General features: G+C 36.5%; 1 protein-coding gene across 3 annotated transcripts in view; it reads right to left on the bottom strand.

The window, feature by feature from the left end:
• The window catches only part of LOC145691081 (uncharacterized), a 90,457-nt gene that overhangs the window by 47,373 nt on the left and 17,752 nt on the right, over positions 1–25,332 (bottom strand). For all 3 annotated transcript variants that reach the window (XM_081766748.1, XM_081766751.1, XM_081766750.1), the window contains exon 2: positions 22,123–22,214. The gene's annotated coding sequence lies outside the window, so the exon portion shown is untranslated. The remainder of the gene's footprint in view (positions 1–22,122; positions 22,215–25,332) is intronic.

Here is a 25,332-nt window from a genome sequence, read left to right as displayed (position 1 = left end):
AGGGCTTTCCTCTAATGTTAACACTACTTGGTTCGATCCCCGATAACGCGACTTTTCGGTAAAGAAACACTGTGTCTGTGGGTTTTCTCGAGGTTTTATCGCCTTCTCCCATCTTTTCATTCCACCAATTCTTCCACAATCATTCACTTTCATTAATTATCCATAATAACCGTACGACATACAAGTCGAAACTTAATTTCCTTTCTATAGTTTCCATTGGCGGGTCTCTAGTAACATTTTCCCTTGCAAATGCTACCTCGACTCTGTTTCAATCAAAAGAACAGCTATCAGTGACACTTGGCTGTTTTAACACGATCTTTCGAAGAATCTAGAATAATTTAGAAGAGCATCTTTTCAGGTTATTCATTCAACATCTATTTCTCGCAGAACATCAGCCAAAATAATTTAAATCGCGAAACCCAGAATAAGAAACCTGCAATAAATTTCCGTCACAGCAAAACTAGTTTGCTTTCATGCAAGACTGAATGATAGATTCCTCGGCCATCCATTGGCAGCTTTTGTAGTGAACAAATTGTGTCTGCGAATTTCTTGGCACTTTGTCAGAGCATCAATTATCTCCCACGGCATGTGGCTTGCAGTCAAACTAAATACTTCCACTTTATTTCTTGGGTGAACTATCTACTCCTTTGAGTTTGGGTTGACTCAAATATTTTCGTATACACAAAATACGTCGCTGATATCTTCTGTGCTGAAATTCATCTTTATGAGAAACAGCACCAGTATCTGCCATCGAGGAGGCATATCATATTACAGTGAGTTGTGCAATTCTCACTACGGTTGTTTTTATTATTATAATTATTTTTTCTGCCATTTCTCTCGTCAATTGCTTGATTCTCTTTCACTCTATTATAACTCGTTCTCGCCTAAGAGCACAGTCATGTGACAAACTTACGATTCCATAGCATTCTCTACGACAGCTACGGAAGTTGATTTCCAGCCTCTAACACGCACCTCATACGAGGAGATATCGACACCAAGAAAGAATAATTAACAAAATACAGAATTCAATAATGCGGTTTCTACTCAGAATGAACGCACAACACAAGCAATAATTCAAGAAATGTAACGGAACAGTCGATTCCAATGTTTGAGTTAGAAGCTTTCACTGTGTAAAAGAAACCGAAAACCAATTTCAAATCCGAATTTTCGAATTATTTCGAATTATGAATGAAATTCTTAATAAACTGTAATACAATTTTTCTGTTTAGAAAATTAGTTTAATGTATGTATCAGAAGTTTCTAATCACGGTCAGATTCAACAAATAATAATTGAGGTCGTGTAAATGTACAATTATCAATGACTGACGGAAAATAAGCAATCGTATTTGTCGAATAGTTGTATTTATGCAGAGATGGATGAATATAGCTAAACTGATGGTTGTATGTTGCTATTCCTTAGCCCGCCCTCTCTCTTCCTTCCTATCAATCCGCCACCTTATATCCACAGAAGTAACAAGGAAGGTTGGAAGAGAGTATTAAGCGGGAATCTTGCTTCTTTAGCTCTCTAGGGGTATGTCAAAGTAATAAACAAGTAAAAAAAAAAAGAAAAAAAAAAGAAGCCAAGATTCATAGATTATGGGAGGAATGCCTCCCCCTTCGTCGCTTCTCCAGCCTATCAAGGAAAAAATTTATAAACATAAACTAAGGTCGACAAAAGAGTATCAGCTTAAATAAAAACCTGAAATTGCCCTGGAATAACTCTTTATTGACTAGTTAAAATATCTGTACCATGAGGTTACTCGCTCTGTAACCGCAAGCTCTCCTAAAGGCAGAGACCTCCACTATTAGGCCTGCTGTCTCCTAACAAGTTCCTCTAATTTCTCTAAAGAACCTTAAATTATTATTATGGACTCGAACAGGAACTCAAGCCTCGCTCCAGCCTTCGTGAATTCCCGAGCCCTTAAAATCATCCGAGAACCTCATTAAAATTCTCATCCCGGCAAGCACCGAAAAGGTAACTGCCCAAGTCGTTCTCTCAGACAGAACCAGTGCCAGCATTAAAATCTAAAGAGAAACCCTCATTTTGGGCTACTCTGGCCTATGTCCCTAAAAAAAATAATGATCTAGCTATTGTTTACGAAGTCGCAGGCTTCATCACTTAGAAACCTGCTCAAAACTATCAGGAGCAGCTCATTCCGCCCGCTCCGTCCAAAAATTCTTAAAGTAAAAAAAAAAAGAGAACTTTATTCACCTATGTCTGGACATAGAGACAACCCTCTTACCGGAACAAGAGAGTCCCCGAAGAAAATCTTATAAGAAGTGAATCCTGGAAGAAGGGGTGGGTTGACTTATATAGTCTCAAGCCTCTCGCCAAGTGGTCAGCCTTCCACACAATTTCCCCCTTCTTCCCTGTAAAAAAAAACGAAAAATAGAAAGTGAAGCTTCCCACGGCGTATAGGGGAGTCAAGTCCAGAGCTCATTTTGTAACTTTCTAAAACTGCTAAAATAAAAAAAATGTTAGAGGCATAACAAGAATTCATTTACACAAGATTCTTAACATTTTAAAATATATAAAAACAAAGCAAGAAATTAGCACTATATAATAAGTACCTTGGCCAAGGATTTTTCATACCACTAAAACAATACTAAAATTATATTAAATACTAATTTAATTACAAAAATATTTACAAATGAAACAGCTATGCACCAAAGGTGCTATAGCATAGCCTACCTCCTTAAAAAAAAAGGAAAAAAAAAGAAAATTCTCTGTATTATAGTCCAAAGTCTTTGAATTCATTCTCAATTGTTCATTATTTTAAATAATTTCCTTTTCACTGTCTTATTAACAGAAAAAAATGTATATCAAAATAATAAAACACACGAACTAATTCACTCATAAACTCAATAATTGTTCAAAGTCTGGTTCAGTTCTATATTTCACAAAAAATTCATATCTTAATTTCAATACACACTTACACTTAGATAATTGTTCCTACTGAACACAGTCACTAACACCACTGTAGAGTCCTCGTAGTAGAGATTTTCCCGGAGTCAAAATTTCAGTTTCCTTCTAGCCGGAGAATCAGTTATAGGGACATCTTCAACGTCAATGTCACGTCCTGGAGTTAGTGGAAGAAAATCTTCGTCGAAACAGAGGCAAAGAACATCGTCGTTCCCTGCTTCGTGGTCGTGTGAGGGAACTCGACCGGGGGTCGAGCCAGTTCCCTCAGGTTCCGGAGTCGGAGCCGTATCTTTTACAGTTTGCAGCAATTTAATCTCCTGCAGCGAACATGTCGACGGGTCTATTTTTTGGATCTTATGGTCGGGGTTATTTTCATCTGATCGTTTTAATCTTCGCTTATTGTTCTTGTTAGAGTCCACATTGAACAGGAGTATAAGTTCTATAGGATTAGCAGGATCCGGTCTGGCTGCGCAAAATACATGTCTAACAGACTTTTTCGGTTTCTTAAAATAATTCTTCTTCTCCATATTTAGACTGAACTCGGAGAAGAATCCTCAGGGTTTATCTCGGTCAGGCGTAAAAGCAAATATGTCCAGTTTTCTAAGTTCACAATTCTTATATCACTTTTTTTTTTTTTGAGAAAAAAAATGTGGAAAAGGGGGGAACAACAACAAAATCAAAGAAGGCACTGTACAACGAATGACCACCCAACATTAGAAAGTTTTTTCTTTTTTTTAAAAAAAAAAGAAACTATTTCCCACTCTTTCCTATTCAAGCTTAGTTACTAATGACAATTGACGGCAAAGTAAAGTAGTGAACAAAGAAAGAAGTATTTTGACGCCAATAACGAATTTAAGATGTGGAAAGTTTGTTTTCTCAATCCCTTTATATACTTTTGTTCCGGGACTTTCAAGCGCGTGTGTCCCTCACAACTATTGTTAACCTTTTTCCTCGGCACATGGTAGTCTTCTTTCTGTTCAGGAAGATGTCTTGCAAAGGCCGGGGGCTCATAAAACTTCTTAAAGAAGTCACAATTGACCCTTATTTCCTTGTTGTCAAAGACATTCCTGACTAAATAAGTGTTTTCTGCAAGCTTCGACTTTATTACGTACGGACCATCGTATTTGGGTAAGAACGACTTCGTAACAGATTTCGCTAGGCAAGAAAGCCTGACTGATTTCACCCACACCTTTTGTCCGATTCTGAAGGGGTTAGGCAAGCGCGACCTGTCATAAAACCTTTTCTGAGTGGCGTGTCTCTTCCTTTGAATTTCATTTGCACGCTCAAAAGCCCGTTTAACCCTAGACTTAATTTCCCACGCATAGCGGGGGTACGAATCCTCGCTCTGTTCTTCACTTTCAACTGGAGACAAAAGTGGGTCCAAGGGAGAAGATACACTGCGACCATAATGCAATTCAAAAGGAGTATATTGAGTGGCCGCACATGTTCTCGAGTTTAGGGCAAACTCAATAAATCTCAAATCTTTCGCCCATTGGTCATGCTCTTCATTATACATGGCCAACATCATCTTGCAATCCTTAACAACTTTTTCAGATTTATTCCCCTTTGGCCTGTATAGAGAAATCTTAATGCTCTTCGACCCTAATATGCGTAAAGTTTCCGTCCACAATTTCCCAGAAAAGCTCTGATGGTTGTCACTGATGATCTTTCGGTACACACCGTGTCTGCAAAAAAATTCCACCAAGCACGACGAAACCGCTTTTGCTGTAATCTTTCTTAATGGAAATAAATTCACATATCGGGTGAAGCTGTCAATAACAATAAGGCAATATGAGAAACCTCCGTTCTTAGAGCGAGTCACGGGTCCAAATGTATCTACATAGGCTGTACGGCCGGCCACACACTCCAGTGTACTGTACATTAAACCAAATTTTCGTTTGCCATAGTCCTTGTACTTAGCGCATACCACGCAACTTTTACAAAACTGCATAATATCCCTATGCATTCCCAGCCAAAAATATCGTTTTCTAATTCGAGAAAACGTCTCCCTGGGATGAGGGTGTCCGGAAAATTCAGCGTTGTGGGCTCTATCACAAACTATGGCTCGCAGTGAAGCGGGGACCCACACACACTGAAACTCAATTTCATCAAAAAGCATCTTCCTAATTAAAATTCCCTCGTCCGATATAAAAGTTCCCTTAGACCAGTTTTTAAATTTCTTCATCTGCTTCTTGGGAATAGCATTTCTTTCACCTCTAATAAAAGCCAGCAATCTTTTTAGAAAAACATCCTTTTCCTGATGCTCGACTAATCTCGCAGGAACAATAATGTCCTCGTAATTGAGAGAATCGTTTCTTTCTTCGTCGTCCCCTTCTACCTCCACTATAAGACAGAAAGGTAAGACAGAAAGCATTTCTCTCTTCTCCTTGGGACTAACTTCTATGTGCCTAGGAAGCGTCCTCATACTATCCCTCTTTCTTCCTCTGAGTTTCCTCTTAACCTCCTTAATATCTTTACTAACTTGCTTGTCGATGATAAAAATCTCCTCACTCTGGAGATCTTCTGCATCAACAAGCCGTCCATCTTCGCCTAACACTTTTAAGAAACCAGCGTCGGTCTCACTTTGAAGTGGCAAGAGCTCATTAGAAATTTCTGAACCTTCAAAATCTTCTGGTTCGGTAAAACCGTCTTCGATGCGGCTTAAATAGTCGACATAGTGTTTGGCGCCTTTTACAAATTTGAGCACCACCGGAAATCTAGAAATTCGAGTAACCCACCTAGTAATCATAGGAGGGGCCTTCGTCGTTTTTAGAAGCGAAAGAAGCGATCGATGATCTGTATGGACAACTACCATCGGACTGTGCATAATATAAAGTTCGTGACGCTCTAAACCAAGAAGTATTCCAAGTAGTTCACGATGAGACGTGCTGTACTTCATTTGTACTTCATTGAATTTGCGTGACCCAAATGATACAACACAAAGTTTTCCATTTTCATCCTTCTGTGCCAAAACATAACCGGCGGCAGTCCCGCTCGAATCGACGAACAGATGAAAAACTTCATTAATTCGGGGCAATAAAAGCTTCCTATTTTGCGCAATCTCCCTTTTTAATGCATTTAGTGCGTCTTCATGCTTAGCTTCCCATTTGAATACACTGTTTCGCTTTAAAAGATCGGTCAACGGGCTTACTATTTTTGCCATGTTCGGTATCTGAAATCTAAGATACTGGCAAAACCCAAGAATTGACTGCAGTTTCTTAACATTCTTAGGTCTCTGTAGCTGTTCGGCCATTTTAATTTTCTCATCAGTACATGATATTCTTCCGTGACAAACACGGTAGCCAAGAAACTGAATTTCTTCCGTAAACAGTTTCGTCTTAGATGGACTGAACGTTAAGTTTGCCCTCTTAAATCTTTTTAAAACCTCCGAGAAGAGTTCTAATAACTCCTCCTTATCATTCGAACCCAGGATTACGTCATCATAATATGTTACGACCTTCGTATAATACAGTTCCTTAAGAACATCTTGCATCAATCGGTTCAAACTAAACGGGAGGGAGCTTAACCCGTAAAATCCTCGAAGAAAGTGGTAAGTCCCGAAATGAGTCAAAAAGGTTGTGTATTTTTGACTGTTTTGTGCTATAGGAAGCTGAGCGAATGCATAGCTGAGATCCGTAGATATCCAGTACTTTTTATCACCTAAATAAGAAAGAGCCTCCATCATCCCCGGAATTCCCATCGTAACCCTTTCCGTTGCTCTGTTCAAGGATCTGGAGTCCATTATTAATTTAAAAGTTCCATTTTTCTTCTTGTGAAGAATGGGATTGCTAACCCATCGAGAGTTATTACATTTCTTAATGATTCCCTTTGCCTCCATGTCATCAAGTAGTTCCTTCATAATCTTCTTCTTCTCCTCCGAAAGAGGGCGTAACCTCGCACTAAAGGGGCGGGTATCCTTCAACACAATTTCGTGTTCCAACAAATCAGTTAGACCGGGGTCCTCTGAAAAAACTTCTTTGTTATCATAAAGAACTTCCTTCAAACGCTCAAAAAGATCTGGCTCCAAATCTACGCTCTTAAGCATTTCAGCTATTTGATCAATCTCCGGTTCTAAGGCAGCGACTTCCGAGCATTTTTGAACGTTCTCAGCCTTAGGAATGTCAAATAAACAAATAGAATCCTCACCGCTACTGATTGACCATCCGGATTCCGAAATATGAAGAGCTATTTTTGCATTAGACAAAAAATCTCGGCCAGTTATGAGGGGTCTTGTACACGAGGCGAGGACGTGAAACTTTTGTCTCACCCTGTACTTGCAGAAATTAACATATACAATAACGTAGCCTTCTGTTTCCGTCGTTCCAGAGGCAAGAGCTATCTTTAAAGGTTTTCTCTTTAATTTAACGCCTTTATTTATCCATTTATTTGCTATCTCCCGTGATACTACACAGATAGAGCTTCCTGAATCCAAAAACGTTAGATATTCATCCCCTAGGATCTTACATCTTAAAAGAGGCTCTCTTAATTGTGCTTCCCCCCCTCTACAGGCGAGGAGAGAGTCTGTCCGTTTTTTTGCATTTTCTTGAAAAATTGTCTTTTTCCATTTCCTGGTCTGGGGCGACCTGTTTGTTTGTTTCTTTCTCCTTCCCCCTCTTTTCCCTGTGAGGACCTAAAATGAGCTGTCTGGGTAGCTTCCCTCCCCCTGCTTTTTATGACTTTCTTCTTGGCCGAGGGACTCGACCCAGTAACTATGTTTTGACTATGGTTAGTATTTACAAGGCTTTTCTTGCTTGCTTGTATCAAGCCTACTGAAACTGGAGGCAACCAGTTTTTCTTTTCCTCTTCTCTGGGAAACACAAAGGGTGTTAGGAAATTTTCGTCTTCAAATTTCCATGCACGTTCCCTCAGAAAAAGCGAAATACCTGCTTTTGATAGTAGATCAAAACCTGCAATAACCGGCAATGCCAGACTTTCCAAAACGTAAAAGGTGTGGACAAACCGCTTGTTCTTGATGCAAAACGGGATTGTAATCTTCCCGACGCAAGTAGCCCTTCCGCTTGCTAATTCCACCGTTAAGTTATCCTTCCGTAATTTGGCCCCCCGTTGAATCCACTTAGAAGCAGTATTTTCATCTACCAAACTAATAAAGCTGCCACTGTCCAGGTACATGAAAGTCTTATTTCGCTGTACGTAACCATACAAAAACGGTTCCCGGTTTCTTTGATTTAGAGGGGTGACTTTCCTAACAGAAGCTGAAACCTTCTTCTCGTCTCTTCGTTCTCTCTGTGCTTTAAAACATTGTTTACGACGGTGACCATAGTTACCACATGAAAAGCATTGAATCTGCTTCTTCTCCTCCCCCTTTCCTTCCTTGTTTACTTCCTTCTTACCGGAAGCGCTTATTTCAGAAGTCCGGCGAACGAACCCAGGGTCCAGAGCTTTTAACGTAACTGGTGGTATTCCATTTTCGTTTTCCTTTGCTTTTTCAAACCCAGTAAGCGCTGCGACTGAATGCTTAATTGACTTGCTTTCCTGAATGTTATACTTCTGGGTGTACGTGAATTCAGACAATAGAAGGGACTGAATCTTCAAGGATTCCCGTTCTAATTCCTTCAACGTATCAAAGCTCTTTTCGAAAAGAAACTTCTTGTAACTCGGATGTGCCTTCTCAACAATTTTCGCCACTTGTTGTTTCTCAGGCAAAGGATCTTTTACACGAGAGAACAAAACGGCCATCTCTCTGATAAAGAATGACAGAGTTTCGTCTGGTGATTGGACCCTAGAGTTAATTAACGACTCTATTTCTGATTCATAGGTGAAACTAAAGAATTCTTGCAATAAACTATCTTTAAAATTACTAAAATTGTCAAACGGCTTTTTGAAATTATACCAGTGATGCGCATTATCTGTCAAAACTCTGGGAATAACGAACTCGAGTAAATCCTCCAAACTAAGATTCTTTTGTTTCGCATACTCAGTTATCCCGTCTAAAAACTCAAAAGGTAACTCCCCTTTCTTACCAGAAAACGTGGGAGGTGCCAGTTTAAGCTCCGGCAGATCTAAATTGCGCCGACATCTGCATTCGGAGGCGCTCTCATCGCCTCCACGTGAGCTGTTAACTTTCAGCCTCCTAATAGCTTCTAACAATTTTTCTGTACTAGTATTCTCGTCTCCTTCCAAGCCTAACTCGGAGCTTAAGGCGCTTAGATCAATCTGACTCGCCATTTTCTGCCCTCTTGTTCTACCTGACCTTAAAATCATAGGCTAAAGAAAACAACCAAATATCAATTAATCGAAGGACACTAAAACCCATAAACAAGAAACGAAAGAAGAAAATATATCTTTAAATCTTAATTACAACTGCGAGGTTATAATCCCGGAAAAGAGCCCACACTTCTATGCTATTCCTTAGCCCGCCCTCTCTCTTCCTTCCTATCAATCCGCCACCTTATATCCACAGAAGTAACAAGGAAGGTTGGAAGAGAGTATTAAGCGGGAATCTTGCTTCTTTAGCTCTCTAGGGGTATGTCAAAGTAATAAACAAGTAAAAAAAAAAAGAAAAAAAAAAGAAGCCAAGATTCATAGATTATGGGAGGAATGCCTCCCCCTTCGTCGCTTCTCCAGCCTATCAAGGAAAAAATTTATAAACATAAACTAAGGTCGACAAAAGAGTATCAGCTTAAATAAAAACCTGAAATTGCCCTGGAATAACTCTTTATTGACTAGTTAAAATATCTGTACCATGAGGTTACTCGCTCTGTAACCGCAAGCTCTCCTAAAGGCAGAGACCTCCACTATTAGGCCTGCTGTCTCCTAACAAGTTCCTCTAATTTCTCTAAAGAACCTTAAATTATTATTATGGACTCGAACAGGAACTCAAGCCTCGCTCCAGCCTTCGTGAATTCCCGAGCCCTTAAAATCATCCGAGAACCTCATTAAAATTCTCATCCCGGCAAGCACCGAAAAGGTAACTGCCCAAGTCGTTCTCTCAGACAGAACCAGTGCCAGCATTAAAATCTAAAGAGAAACCCTCATTTTGGGCTACTCTGGCCTATGTCCCTAAAAAAAATAATGATCTAGCTATTGTTTACGAAGTCGCAGGCTTCATCACTTAGAAACCTGCTCAAAACTATCAGGAGCAGCTCATTCCGCCCGCTCCGTCCAAAAATTCTTAAAGTAAAAAAAAAAAAGAGAACTTTATTCACCTATGTCTGGACATAGAGACAACCCTCTTACCGGAACAAGAGAGTCCCCGAAGAAAATCTTATAAGAAGTGAATCCTGGAAGAAGGGGTGGGTTGACTTATATAGTCTCAAGCCTCTCGCCAAGTGGTCAGCCTTCCACACAATTTCCCCCTTCTTCCCTGTAAAAAAAAAAACGAAAAATAGAAAGTGAAGCTTCCCACGGCGTATAGGGGAGTCAAGTCCAGAGCTCATTTTGTAACTTTCTAAAACTGCTAAAATAAAAAAAATGTTAGAGGCATAACAAGAATTCATTTACACAAGATTCTTAACATTTTAAAATATATAAAAACAAAGCAAGAAATTAGCACTATATAATAAGTACCTTGGCCAAGGATTTTTCATACCACTAAAACAATACTAAAATTATATTAAATACTAATTTAATTACAAAAATATTTACAAATGAAACAGCTATGCACCAAAGGTGCTATAGCAATGTATTCAAATTTTAATGCGATTAATAAATTGAGCTCTTATTAAACGCTTCCAGGGACATGGGTTTAGAAGTAAATGCAGAGAAAACTAAACAAATTGGAAGTTCGTCGGGAACGTAATACGCCAAATTATGGATGCCTTAATTATGTCAAATAATACTTTTGATAAAATGGATACTTTTAAATATCTAGGATCAATATTAACAGACCAAAATCATTTCCACGAAGATATTAAACATAGACTTAAATCAGGAAATTCGTGTTATTATATTATTCAGTTGAAGATTTTTTGTTGTTGCGAATCCTGTCGGGGAATTTGAAGCTTAAAATATATAAAACGATAATCATGCCTGTTGTCATGTATGGTTGCAAAACATGGTCTCTTACTCTGAAGGAAGAACGTAGACTGAAAGTATTTGAGAAGATCCTGAGACAAATATTCGGACCCAAAAGGAACGGGAATGGGGAATGGCGGAAACTTCATAACGAAGAACTACATAATTTATGCGGTGTACTAAACATTGTTAGGGTCATCAAATCTAGGAGGCTCAGGTGGGCAGGTCATGTAGCCAGAATGGAAGAAAGTAGGAATGCTTTCAAACTTCTAACTGGAAATCCAATCAGAAAATGACCATTAGGAAGATCTACGAGCAGATGAGAGGGTAATACTAAGATGGATCTCGCGAAAATAGAAATACAAAGTAGAAACTAGATCCAGTTGGCTACGAATAGAAGTCAATGAAGACCTTTTGTGAACGCGGCATTGAACCTCCGGGTTCCATAGGCCATATAGTTAGTAAACTGAGCCTGATTCTGCCGAGACTGTTCCAACACATAATCAATGGTATATTGAAATAGAGAGAGAAAGGAGTAATCTAGAATACGACACAAAAAGAGACAAACGCAGCATAGGGTCACACAAAATTATACGTGTCATGACTGCTGCAGGATAACTTGGTGTCTTACACGAAAACTTGAGTTTCTTAAAGACTAGCTGCGTTTTAAGGTATTTTAGGTAATGTGTTTCGAGATCTTAGCCTCAGAAAGAATAACATCCCACTACTTGAAATGAAATCTTTAGGTTTTACGTCCCACAGTTATGCCTGTTAGGCTAAAGGAGACAGTGATGATGAAAAATGAAGGAAATGGTGGAATGAAGGAAGTGAGAGGAAACGAGAGAATCCCGAAAAAACCCACGCACACTGTGTTTGTCCACCACACAGTAGATCGAAACAAGAACCCCATACACCAGACGTGAACGCTCTACCACTGAGCCATCGCAAAACCCCACTACTTGTTTCAGTTTGGGTCTTGAATATCAAACATTTTATTTTTACGTACTGCACAAGAATGAAATGATCGATATGTGAGCTCACAATGTGAGTAATGATTATTTCATTTTTAAATTCCTGTTAATACAGGAATTACTAAAATCCAAAATGAAATTTCCTGACTTTAATGTTAAAATATGATTTTTATTTCAAGATGGTAATTGTCACAACTTGCAACAATTTTCTATTCACTGCTGTCTTGAAAAAATGGCCGCCATTTTGAAATTTTATATTGTATAGCCGAAAAGATCTATACAGCAAATTTAGAATGTCTTGTGTTTCTACCTTTAAAATTTCAACTTTAAAAGCCCGAAAATTGCACCGTGTAGCATGGATACCCGCTATTTTGAATAATGGCCGCCATTTTAAAATTTTATGCCGCCAAAATATATACAGCTAGTTTAATCTCTCGTGTTTCTACTTTGAAAATTTTAACTTGAAAGACCGAAAACTGACCTTTGTAGCGTAGATATCCGCTATTTTGAAGAAAAAAAAAAGAAAGAAAGAAAGAAAGGACGCCATTTTGTAATTTTACGTTGGTATGCCGAAAAAAATCTATACAGAAAATTTAGAGTGTCCCCAGCTTGTATCCAGAAATTTAAAAGACCAAAAGTTGAACACTGTGTAGTACAGGCACATAAACGAACAAATGTAGATCGAGTCATCCCAGGAGCCTGTGACGTTTGCCAAATATGAATACCAAATAGCTTAATTTAAGACATAATTCATCAAAATGTCTTATATGAAATAAATATTTTTCAACGTAAAATAAATGGTTTTATTGTTGAAGGTCAATTTCGATGCTTTGTGCGTTCAATTACGGGAATTTCTCGAGCACATGTTGCAAGACGGTTCTTTCCTGAAAATTAATTTAAAACAATTAACAAAGATAGGCCTATAATTCATATTTTACTAAAGTAAGTGTTTCAAAATGCCATAAATTAAATTAAATATCTTCCAGCGTAAAATAAATAGTTTTATTGTTGAAGCATTCACTTCCGATGCCTTGTGGGTTCAGTTGGGGAGTTTCCCGAACACTTCTTTTATGACGGGTTTTCCTTGAAAATGCAGCTTGCTTTACTGTACATCGAAACTTCCATTAATAATGAAGTTTGAATTCAGCACTTAAAATAGTAAGCGTTACGTAGTCTTGGGAGCTCCGAGCATTAAGCTTCTTAATTTTGACAGTAATATTTACGCTATTGCTGTTGCTGATTCTACAGAATGCTTATTTGAAGGGTAGCAACAAACTGTTGTTGGAAAACCAAATTTTACTAAATACTTTTGTTACTGTGAAAGGTAAGAAATAATACTAATAGTTTTACTAATGTATTTACATATTTACTGTTAGTAGCGGCACCTATGATCTTAAACCTGTCAACGTATGAGAGATAACGTCCCTCGGCGGCACCGAGTCGGGAAGCACACTATTCACGGAAAGTATTTTCTAAAATACAAAATTGCTTATTTTACTTCAAATAGGCTATAAGCATAATCCACACATTAATTTGTTCTGTAATTATCTCAAGCTGAGTTTTTTTTTTTAATTCATTCATTCATTCAGTGCATTCAAAACTTTATAAAGGTGTTATGTTGAATGTTGTTGACTACCTTTACATGAAAGCATATAATTCGCTCAAAGAAAGTTCAAAATCTGATAAAAATAACTTTCAATGTGATCATTTTAGGCCACAAATAGGCTATAAGCATAATCCACACATTAATTTGTTCTATAATTATCTCAAGCTGAGTTTTTTTTTTTTTTTTTTTTTAATTCATTCATTCAGTGCATTCAAAACTTTATAAAGGTGTTATGTTGAATGTTGTTGACTACCTTTACATGAAAGCATATAATTCGCCCAAAGAAAGTTCAAAATCTGATAAAAATAACTTTCAATGTGATCATTTTAGTTGTACCAATAATATACTACCAGAAAGGTAAAAAACCCAGGTGGGTCCAATCCGAAAAAACCGCTGGGTTTTCTCAGGCTGGGCCCACTTGGGCAAACCCTGGTTACCAATCTACTTTTTTTAACACTAAGCCATAGGCAATCATTTATCTCCGCTCTTGGCCTAAGCTTAAACCTAGACAAAAGGAATTTGGACAAAAAATGGGACATCGTTATAACTAGCCACCAGAAACAACAGAATAATGAAGGAAATTAACGAAAACAGTTATAAAATTTCTCGTTTCTTATGTAGCGCATTGGAACTATTGCGGTGTGGTGTACTTTTTCCAACGCGCTCGTTCTCACGTAATATTTAGTTTTGCTTACTTTATATATATATATATATATATATATATATATATATATATATATATATATATATATAAATATATACTGTTATAATGAATAGAATAATCTGAAATGTATACGCCAATGAGTTTACGATACATCCTCTAGATCAGATGTTATAATAAATTTCATTATAGGCCTATATCGAAGTTTCCTTTCAACATCACAAGTAAACGTCAATAAAGCTAAAATAAATTTTACTATATGAAGTAACATAAAAAGGATCAGTTTTTACAAAATTTTCTAGTGGTGTAAAAACGGTGCAACTTAAAGGTGCATCTAGGGGAGGGGGGAGCGGACATATTTAAAAATTATTGAAAATGATCAATATCACTGTCGAATCCATACTTTTCGGGGTTGCTGAGATGGAACAGTGACACTTCCGATACCGTTTAAATACTTTTTTTTTTTTTTTTTGTAAGTTTCAACAATACGCTACTAAGCTGCGATATAATTTTCTAGAAAGTTTCCTATCTTAGTACTACTTAAAAAAAAAATAAAATAAAAGAATACGATATGAGTCATTTTAATCTATCGATAAGGGCCTCCTGCATAAGTACTTTTTAGTCCAACAAAATTTTAACTGTCCCTTGTTTGTCTATACAGAGTGTTTCAAAACAACACTGATAACGTGTGGGAGGTAGTTCCTGACCCTAAGATAAGATGAAAAGCATAGATTAACATGGGATAGAAATGCTTCCTTTCGGAGTTATCACCAGCCGAAAATTTGTCGGAAAATTGCATAAACAGAAATAACTCGAGAACAAAATGTCGGATCGAAAGCAGGTAAAAGGGAATGTCCATTACTTTCAATCGCAGATTCCATTACTTTCAATCAATTCATACTGAATATGGTGCAGGGCGGCAAAAGTGTAGCCTCCAAACAAACTGACGAATTCCTCGGGTAATTTATCAAACGTTGAATGAGGAAAATAAATAACAAGTACAAGTTTGTAGCTTTTTAGTTATTTTTCTTTCTGAATATCACCGCTCGCAATACACAGTGATAATTAAGTACAATATTTCAATGAACATAAATCATAGTACATCGTTCAAGTTAGAAAAACCCCGTCAGAATTCGGAAAAAGCAGAAACACACACGTTTGATTTATCTACTTTGTATCGGTACAGAATAAGCTGTCGGTGGAAGAACTGGAATGAAACGAACTCTTTAAGGTCTTATGGTTATGTCTTTGAGGCTAATAGAGACGAGTCATAAACGAAAGTTTATTATTGCGAAATAATTCATGGAACGAGAGTGTAGGAAAATATAGAAAAATCCTGAGAAAACTCACAGACAAGATGATGTGTACCACGAACTTTCATGGTCGGGATCGAATGAGAGACCCTTCACACCTGAAATGAGCGCTCCATCTCCGAGCCACAGCGCCCTCACTTTGGAGGAAGAACTATGATTCTGATAGATGTATCGGTCAAGAAAATACTGTATTGGATTGATGCTCGAAGTGTGAAATTAATGTAGTTTTCTTCGCCTCAAAACGGTAAGTACGTTTCCAAGTCATTTATTCTCAACTGGTGAGCCATGTCTCTACAGGATCGCGGACAGATTGTTAGTGGGTCGGCGTTAAAGTAGTTTTTAATACATTTTTATTGTTTATAAGGAAGAAGTTGTCTATAAGACTAGCAAGCTTAATATTCAAAGGCCTGAAAACTAATGTTCTAGGTTAAATGAAAGAAAATACAAATTGAATGAGTAGCGTATAAAGACATCAAGAAGAATAGAGTTATGTGTCTTAAGCATTATTAGTCATACTGCACTTTTCTAATACTCGAGGGATGGAGAAACAGAATTCCACGATATCAAAGTAAAAACCTCATAGCAAATAGCAAAAACACGTTGTAATGATAAGGAAATGTGTCGAGAAATAGTACATGTAAGTTCTATTCACATCGATAAGGTTTAGTCCATGTCAGGATATTTATTGGGCGCCTTTCATATTAGCGTACTTCATATTACGATGTACTGTACAACATTTAACAGGCGTTCTACGATCAATTCTACAAAAACTACGTAATCAACAATACTCAACTAATTTGCATAGACTGCTTCACTGAATCACAATAAATACGGCATTTCCCAACCTGTAAAACATTAAGTGAAAAGCATTTTGAATTCGAAAGAAACTGATAGAGGAACTCGCTAAAGAATTCTTGACAGTGACGACGCCAATTTTAATTTATTGGAGAAGCAAGCGGAAAGCAGAAAACTTTTGAGGTAGCAGCAAATTTCTGTACACCGAAAAAAATATTTTACATTACTTAACCTACAGTATAATATAAGATATCTGGGGAAGAAGGGTAAGCATCGTCACCGCGCGTGAACACTCTACCTTCTATCCTCCTACTGATGCTGTCTGAATCTTAAGAGCCTGACATACTCAAAATAATACCACTTTCTTTTGCTTGTTTTTCATAAGTGAAAGGAGATACTGAAATGCTACTTACAACAATCATAGATAATGGTATTCTACAACAGAAAATATCAACCTCAAGAATTTTCAGTGTTGCCAGAATAACAACACCCCCAAAATCTAAGTTAAGGCAGATACTAGAAGAACGAACACAACTACATTTGAATACGTATCATGTTGTTTTGGTATTCTGTGAACTACTTTTTAAATAACATTATTTAATAACTGTATGTTAAAACTATTTTGTTTATTACGAACCAAATACAACTATTATTTAAAAAGGAGTTCACAGGATTCCAAGACAACATGATACGTAATCAAATGCAGTTGAGTTCGTTCCTCTAGTCGCTGTCTTCACTTAGGTTTTGGGAAAATGTTATTCTGTCAACATTGTAATCTCTATGAATGGCAACACTGAAAATTCTTGAGGTTCATATTTTCTGTTGTAGAATAACATTATCTATGATTGTGATAAGTTGCATTTCATTATCTCCTTTCACTTATGAATAAATAAGCAAAACAAAAAGGTATTATTTTTACTATGTCAGGCTCTTAACTTTTTCATGATTGCATTGTAAACGTATTAGGACATAAAAAGTAGAAGAGCACCGCAAAGAAATATGGCTATGAAATTTTTTCAACTAAGAGAACTTTAAGAGCAAAAGGGAAAAAGACAGTCAGGTAATAAAGGTAAAAATGTCGTATAATAGGAAGTTGAATAATGTATTTGTTCAGGAATGTAAACACAGGAAAGACAGTCTCTCATTAAAAAAAAAAGAAAAAAAGAAAAGAAAAAGAAAAAAAGAAAAGAAAAAGAAATTAAAATTGTAGATTGTTCGTAAAGTACAAGACATTCTTTAATAATTACACTTACGAAAGCTGCAAACTACAGCACGTCATACATATTTCAATATTTTTCATAAATGAAAAGTCATACTCAAAGGATGTATTCATCGAAGGGACGATTCTTTCTGAAGGGAGAGTTTATTCTGCACGATAGAAAGTTGATCAATTACACCTGTGTATCTCTTTTTCTTTCGAATTCTAATAGCATTCTGCTTACTTGAACGATGTACTACGCTTTTTGTTCATTGAAATATTGTATTTGATTGTTATTTATTTCCCTCATTCCACGTTCCATAAGAATACTCTAAGAATTCTCGAGTTTCTTTGGGGGGCACCCTTATATCGCTCCTGCACTACATCCAATTTTGCACTAATGGAATCTATGAGTAAAAATAATTGACATTCCTTTCACCAGACTTCTATCCGACATTTTGTTCTCGAGTAACAAGGTATCCAAAGGTATCCATCGTAGTAAGAAGAAAGACTAAAGCAAAACTTGTGTAACAGTTGTTAGTTGTGGTACAGTGCATATAATCTAATGGCTGAGTACCAACCTGAAGATATGTACCTCTCCTGGTGAGAAACCGAATAGTGTGGTTAGCAAACCAATACGAAAACCGGAGACCCTGATTCGGTTATCAGTTCAGTTGTACGTTTGTCGCTTTTTGATTGTCGTGATATCGTAGATATTTTAAACTGCGACATTATGATACTGCCAGAAAATGTATATTTGTATATAAAACCATGTTTGCGGTTTAGGATTAGAATGTTTGCAAGGATCAGTGAAATAAACAGTTTGAATTTTGAAGTCAAATACTTACTGAAACATCTATCTCACGTCCCTTTAGACTGAAGTCTACAAAGAGATTAATAAAAGTGAATGATTATTGGAAGAACTTTAGAACAGACGTGAATGCTTTAGCGCCGAACCATTGTAGTTAGAAATGACCTTGAAATGTGCTGAAGTCGTGGGACACGTGGCAAGATTTAGGAACAAGTCAGTTTATTATTAAAATTATATTTATTTGTAATATTAGTAAGTTCTATAAATAGCACGTATCATTGAAGGGCTTTTGCAGAAAAGAGTATTACGTGGGAATGATAGCTTTACTAATTAGATTTTTGATGGCAATTAATTTGATTCTTTCTAAATAGGTAGAATAAGTGGTTGATTTTTGTAATAGCCTGTACGTTTGTTTATGATGTGTAACAGTGTATTACATTATGAAGACGAAATTGAGAAATGCTGCTGTGGAATTAATAAGTACTTTTTTATTGATTGCTTTTCCATTTGTTCTCGACACCTTTAGCACTTTTTTCAACAAATTTCCGGCTCGTCATAGTACCAAAAGTAGGCAACTCAACTCCCAGGTTCGTCTACACATTCCGTCCTTTTTTGGTGCCAGTAATCACCTCCCAAGCGTTGTTTTCAAACACCCTGTATACAAAATTATTATCCATGTTCGAAGTTTCTTTGTATATATACAAAATTATGTATGTTAAATGAAATTAAAACATTTTCGTTCATGTTAATGGTGTACATTCATATGATACAAAATGAAAGAATAATGAAAGAAATATTCATTAACAGTATATCAAAAACATACTTCCACTTAAAAAAAAAAAAAAATCTTCAGATGTTCACACACCTATACAATAAGCTGCCAATATGCCTAAAACATATTCAAATCACATGATGGGAACTCAAAAAGTTGTTCGAGTTCTTGTCTAACAACAGGTTTTATGATGTTAAAACGATTTCACGCAAAATTAACATAACACTTATGGTAATAAAATATCTCAACTTTACTCCGTATATGACAATTTGTATGTATTAATCTCTAACCGATTATGTACTAAGATGAGTGAACAATGCGCAAAACATACCTACGATGGAACTACTTATTAGTTTAGTACGTTCTCAATTGCTCTACTACAATCAATTAAAGTTGCTTATTAGTTCCACTACGTTTCTCAATTTCGCCTTTATAATGTGATACACTGTTACACACACACACACATAAATAAACTAAATACAAACAAAGTAGCTAGAAGGAATGGAAGTTTGATGAAGAGACAGCTACTGTATTGAAACTGTTATGTGTTTGTGTTTATATATATATTTTATCACATAGCTTTGCTCAATGTATTCTTGTGTTTGGTTTGACAATATGAAACATGGCTTGATAGAATAGTTATAGACATAAATAAAAGTACAGGCTATTACCAAAATCCTGAGGGTTATGCACCAAAATCAATCACTTATTCTACCTATTTAGAAAGAATCACATTAATTGCCATCAAAAATCTAATTAGTAAAGCTATCATTCCCACGTAATACTCTTTTCTGCAAAAGCCCTTTAATGATACATGCCATTTATAGAACTTACTAATATTACAAAATAATTATAATTTTAATAATAAACTGACTTTTCCTAAATCTTGCCACGTGTCCCACGACTTGAGCACATTTCAAGGTCATTTCTAACTACAATGGTTCGATGCTAAAGCGTTCACGTCTGCTCAAAAGTTCTCCCAATAATCATTCACTTTTACTCATCATTCGTATACTTTCGTCTGAAGGGGCGTGAGATAGTGAGATGTTTCAGTAAGTATTTGATTTCAAAATGTAAATAATTTATTTCGCTGAGTCTTCCTAATATTTTGGTTCTAAACCACAAACATAGTTTTATAGGTATATTAGCTTTTGGCCAGCTGGAGGCTCTGCATCAAGGCCCCCGCGTTTGCTCGGCCTACGGCCTCGCATCTCTTAACTATCAGCCTTTGCATCAACAGTGAATTTCGTGCATTTGCTCTTAATATTTCTTGAATTTATCCAGGTGGAGCTTCGCCCCTTAACCCTCGAGTTTACTTGGCCTACGGCCTCGTACCTCTTAAACAAAGAATTCAACCAAATTTCATGTTTCTTTCTCAATTTTAACTACCTAAAAGATTACATTTTGTATCCCAAGAAAACTCCTATTTAAATAACATGGGAGATTTCTACATCCCTCCTTTAGACCCCTATCAAAATTAAAAACATTCACATTCGGCAATTTTCCTGTGGGTTAGTCCCGAAAGGCTACGATTATGCCAAATTTCATCATTCCAATCCTGGCCGAAGTGACTACACATCTTGGATGTAGATGTTCCATATAAATAACATGTGAAAGATTTTTGAATTCCCCATAAAACCACTCTAATTTAGAAATTTTTATTTTTAGTGATTTTGTTAAATAACCCATAGAAAACGTACCGGTACAAGTATACCAAATTTCAAGCTTTTATTCCAATTCCAAGCACCTAAAATGTAAGATTATAAATAAATAAAATAAAAACACCCATTTAAATAGCATGCGGAATTTCCTCATCCTCCCTTTAGACCCTCTAAAAATTAAAAATATTCATTTTTGGCAATTTTCCTGTGGGCTCGTTCCGAAAAGCTACAATCATGCCAAATTTCAACTTTCCACGTCAGCCGGAAGTACCCGTTATTTTATTCAGCGAGTTCATGTAGTTTTATATATAGTTATGATAGAATTAGGATAGGATATATATTTTCTTGCATTATCATGATGTCGCTGTGCAAAGTATCTGCAAGTTCATGACATTCAAAAAGTGACAAACATGCAACTGAACTGATAACTGAACCAGGGTCTCCGGCTTTCGCGTAGGTATGCTGACTACTACAACCTAATTTCTCCCCAGGTGAGACAGATATCTTAGGTTGGCATTCAGCTATTAGATGATATAAGCTGTACCACAATTGTTACGCAAGTTCTGCTTCAGTCTTTCTTCTTACTGAAAGGAATACCATTGCTACTTGAAAGTGGGCTCGAATACTGCTACTAGTGACTGCCTTTAATCAAATACCAGTCGCAAGGCATTTAACATGATTGATTGCTATGTTGAACAGAAACCTTCAACGTTTCCTTGCGTTAGTGTTAACGAAGACTCTATATATGCATACACATCAAACGCACTGAAACGACATGAACTACGGTATATGTACACTCATGTACAAAATGATTGTCGCACATCTATAACTGTCTTATAAGAATATAATTTGATAATGATTTTGCAGGGCACTTTTAATACTGATACTATGTGTATAATCGGGAAATGTATATTTGTGGTAAATTTCATGGGAAAATAATTATAAATACTAAAATTAGAATGAGTAGACAAATGTTACTAAATGGGCAAGAAAGTTTTATTTTCGTTTTATTGTTGTTATTTACAGCTCTTTTGACATGAAATTTGCCACATACATGTCTTTGCCGATTATACACGTACTAACATTGTACGAAATACCGGACGAATTCGTTATCAAATTATATTCCTATAACAACATACTTATACACATGCGACAATCATTTTGGATATGAGTGTACAACGCTCAGACCTGCGGCGACATATCCTTTCTTCCAGTTTTGCAAACATCCTACGAAGAAAAGACCGGATTACGAAACAGAACACAGTAACACAAAGTGTACCGCAAAGCAAACAAAAAACGATGGAAGTAAATTTTAAATTAAAATCAATGAATAGTAAGTCCTTTGAAGGTTATATTTTTATGTAGCTCACGACCTTACAGAACTCTTATAAATTAAGAATCATACAACCCAGACAATAAACTTCTTAATCAACTTACCAAATCTAAAGTTGCGTCTACCGATGATGTTCCTTCTTCCTTTATCACATCTCATTTCGTCTCCTCCACATTTACACTTGTTCTCCTCTCGCCTTTAATAGAAAAGAATGCACAAATTAGGCACGCACACACAGTACTAAGCACAGTGACTAACAAACGTAAGTCACTTGATATGATAAAAGACAACACAGTACAAGTGAAAAAAGTGTCACCCATACATTTCAACCACATCATCATTTATTAGACAGTATTTTCCGTAAATAAGACCAGTATTTTATTTTATATTCTGTAACTTTCGGAACGTCATTTGTCCCGATTTCAAATCACTTCATTATTTCTTGGTTGATTGGCTCATTTAGCGCTTAGCATTCCTTTCAGCATCGAGATTACATGAGAAGTAAACCTACAACTCCAAACATGAGCTCCCACTGGGAATCGAACCCGGCTCTGTCGCACTACAGGTGCGTATGCTATTTACATAGCCCCCAAAGAGCTCTCATTATTTCTTAATTGCATTAATGTATTTGTTAATTTACTTCATTAACCAACATGTTTCGCTTGGCGATCAGTATCTTAGCGTAGGATGTAGGATTTAAATCTATGGCCATGTTGGCCCATCACGTACGACGGATGACGTCCCTCGGCGAGCACAATATCAAAGGAAAGGGATGGGACCTGTATGTTAGGTACCATCCCGGCATTTACCTTGTGTGAATGAGGATGGCTGGCCTGCAAACGTTTTTACACTTTTTCGGAGAACCCGGGACCACTCGCAACAAAGGCGAGAGCGTTACCCATTATGCTACGCGGGGCCACTCAGTATCCTAACGTGTTTGCATTGTTGAGGCGTTCTGTATCTACGGTAATTAAAAAAAAATAATAATAAACTTCAGATAATTTTATGCTATAAGAATCAAACTCTACAAATATTTTTAATTATCAAATACTTACATATAACATCACATCATCAACTGTGTAAATATGAGTTCAGTTTTTATCAATCGACTCAATATGTATTTTGTATTCTTGTTCGTCCTATTCACGCTAACTTTCGTAAAGTTTATTGAACTCAATGAAACTTGTTTCTTTCTTTCATCTTTACAAGATAAGTTTATTGTTTAGGTTTGAAATTTGTGATGAACAAACAAGGGATCCGGGAGAAAAATCCACAACAATTTAAAAGTTTGCGTACGTACACAGTATGATAAAAAAATTTCCAATGATAAATTTCGTAAAAATTATACTTCTTAATCATCCCCATTGCTTAAAATTTAAATTGCTCAAGAATAAGGAGGGGAATTGATCCCACTTTAAAAGATTCACCATAAATTTCCTTTTTAAAACATTATCCGAACTCCATTAAATATAGCGCGTTTTCTTCGTAATTAAGGGATTATCCCCATTCTTTAGGGCTGAACTTAGATTCAAACAATCATTCTCTTAATTCTCCGAACACTTCTTAAACGTGCAATTAATAAGAACCAAAACGGTGAATTTATTCCGCCTTAAAAAAGTTGACATCAAAACCACTCTTAACCTTTTTAAAAAAAAGGTCCACTGCATGGTCCTAATAAAACTATTAAAACAGTAACACCCGTTTGATATCGGCAACTAATAAAACTAGCACTCAACACATCTGAAATTTGGCGCGTGGTGCCTCAATCGTACAGCGTTCACGTCTATTTCGTGGATCTGGTTCGATCCCACCTTGCGCCACGTGGACTTTGTGGTGGATAAACACCGTGTTCATGGGTTTTCTCGGGGTTCTTCCATTTCCTCCCACTTTCTTAATTCCATCATTCCATTCATTTCTCATTATCACCGTCTCCTTTAGCCTAGCCGGCATAACTGTGGGATGTAAAATTTGAAGATTTTATTTCATTTAATTTACATCTGAAATTATCTTGGATTTTCACTTTAAATGTTCACAGAATATCATTTTTCTCTGACTTTTCCATATTTTCCAGGTTTATCGTCACATAGCTAATATTCATCACGTATTTTGTTAGCTGATGTGGTACTGGAAGAGCAACACAGAATACTCGTTACTTGTTCCTGTCGTAGGGAGATAGAGATTTCTGTTCCTCAGTTTTTCTTACTAATTTTAGATATCTTCCAGTTTTCTTGGAAGCTTGTAAAATTCGTTCCCCCCTTTTTTTTCTTCCTTTAAACGGCGATTACAGTTGGTAGGTTGGATTTGAATTTGATGTTTCATTTAGCAGCAAAGCTAATTAAGATATGGACTTTTAGTTTAACATGGGATCCAAACCACATGAACTTTAGTTGGGATTCAAACCAAAAACGTGCATACTAATCATAGAGGCACGAGTAAGCTCCTATAAATTATAATGATTCTCGTATATTTGAACTAGAAACGGAAATAGTTGAGACAATGACTGATTTCGGAGGAAGTGAGAGTGGTGACGAAAATGCACAATTTGCTTCAAAAACATTATGTTGTGTAGGCAGAAAGTGAAATTTCATCGCACAAGAGTGAAATGGGAGGAAAGAAAAAAAAAATTCATTTCATAAACTTCACTATGGTAAATTCAGTATTTTGTTCAACAAAATCAACCCAAATAAATTAGACTTGCATCAAATTTAACATGTGTAGCAAAACAAATCAGTTATGTGGAAACGGATAGTACGTAAAAAAAATCCTGAGACTCCAGTGCAGGCACACTGCACTTTCCATATACAGGGTGTTTCAAAACAACACCCACAATATTTGGGAGACGATTCCTGACACTAAAATAAGAAAAAAACTATAGACCAACCTGGGTGAACAAATGCTCCCTTTCGTAGTACAGGCTGCCGAAAACAAACAAAAAAGCTCTTTAACGTTCCACAGCTCCAAAACTATGGGATCTTTCGTCGTCGGGTCAAGATTTCACTTACAAACTTATACGCGCCCTTTCCAAATTTCAGAATCCTGTAGTACTTCCGCAACAATTTTTTATAGAGGTAGTTGGTGAGTACTTCAAATTATATGTCTGTAGCCAAATTCCTCTATAAAAATTGTTGCGTGAAGACCTTAGGATTCTGAAACATGTATTTTTGGATAGCGCACATATTAATTCCTAAGTGAAGTCTTGACCCGACTACGGTAGGTCCCATAGTTTGGGAGCCATGGACCTTTAAAGTTCATTTTTTCATGTTCTTCTTAGCAACATCTTCTTAGCTCTGAAGATGTTGCCGCTGTATGGTAAC

Source organism: Thermobia domestica, chromosome 7 (assembly GCF_964235325.1).
Source record: "Thermobia domestica chromosome 7, izTheDome1.hap1.1, whole genome shotgun sequence".
Lineage (NCBI taxonomy): Eukaryota > Metazoa > Arthropoda > Insecta > Zygentoma > Lepismatidae > Thermobia > Thermobia domestica.
The sequence above is the reverse complement of the archived record's forward strand: the minus strand, read 5'-3'. Positions and strand labels throughout refer to the sequence as shown.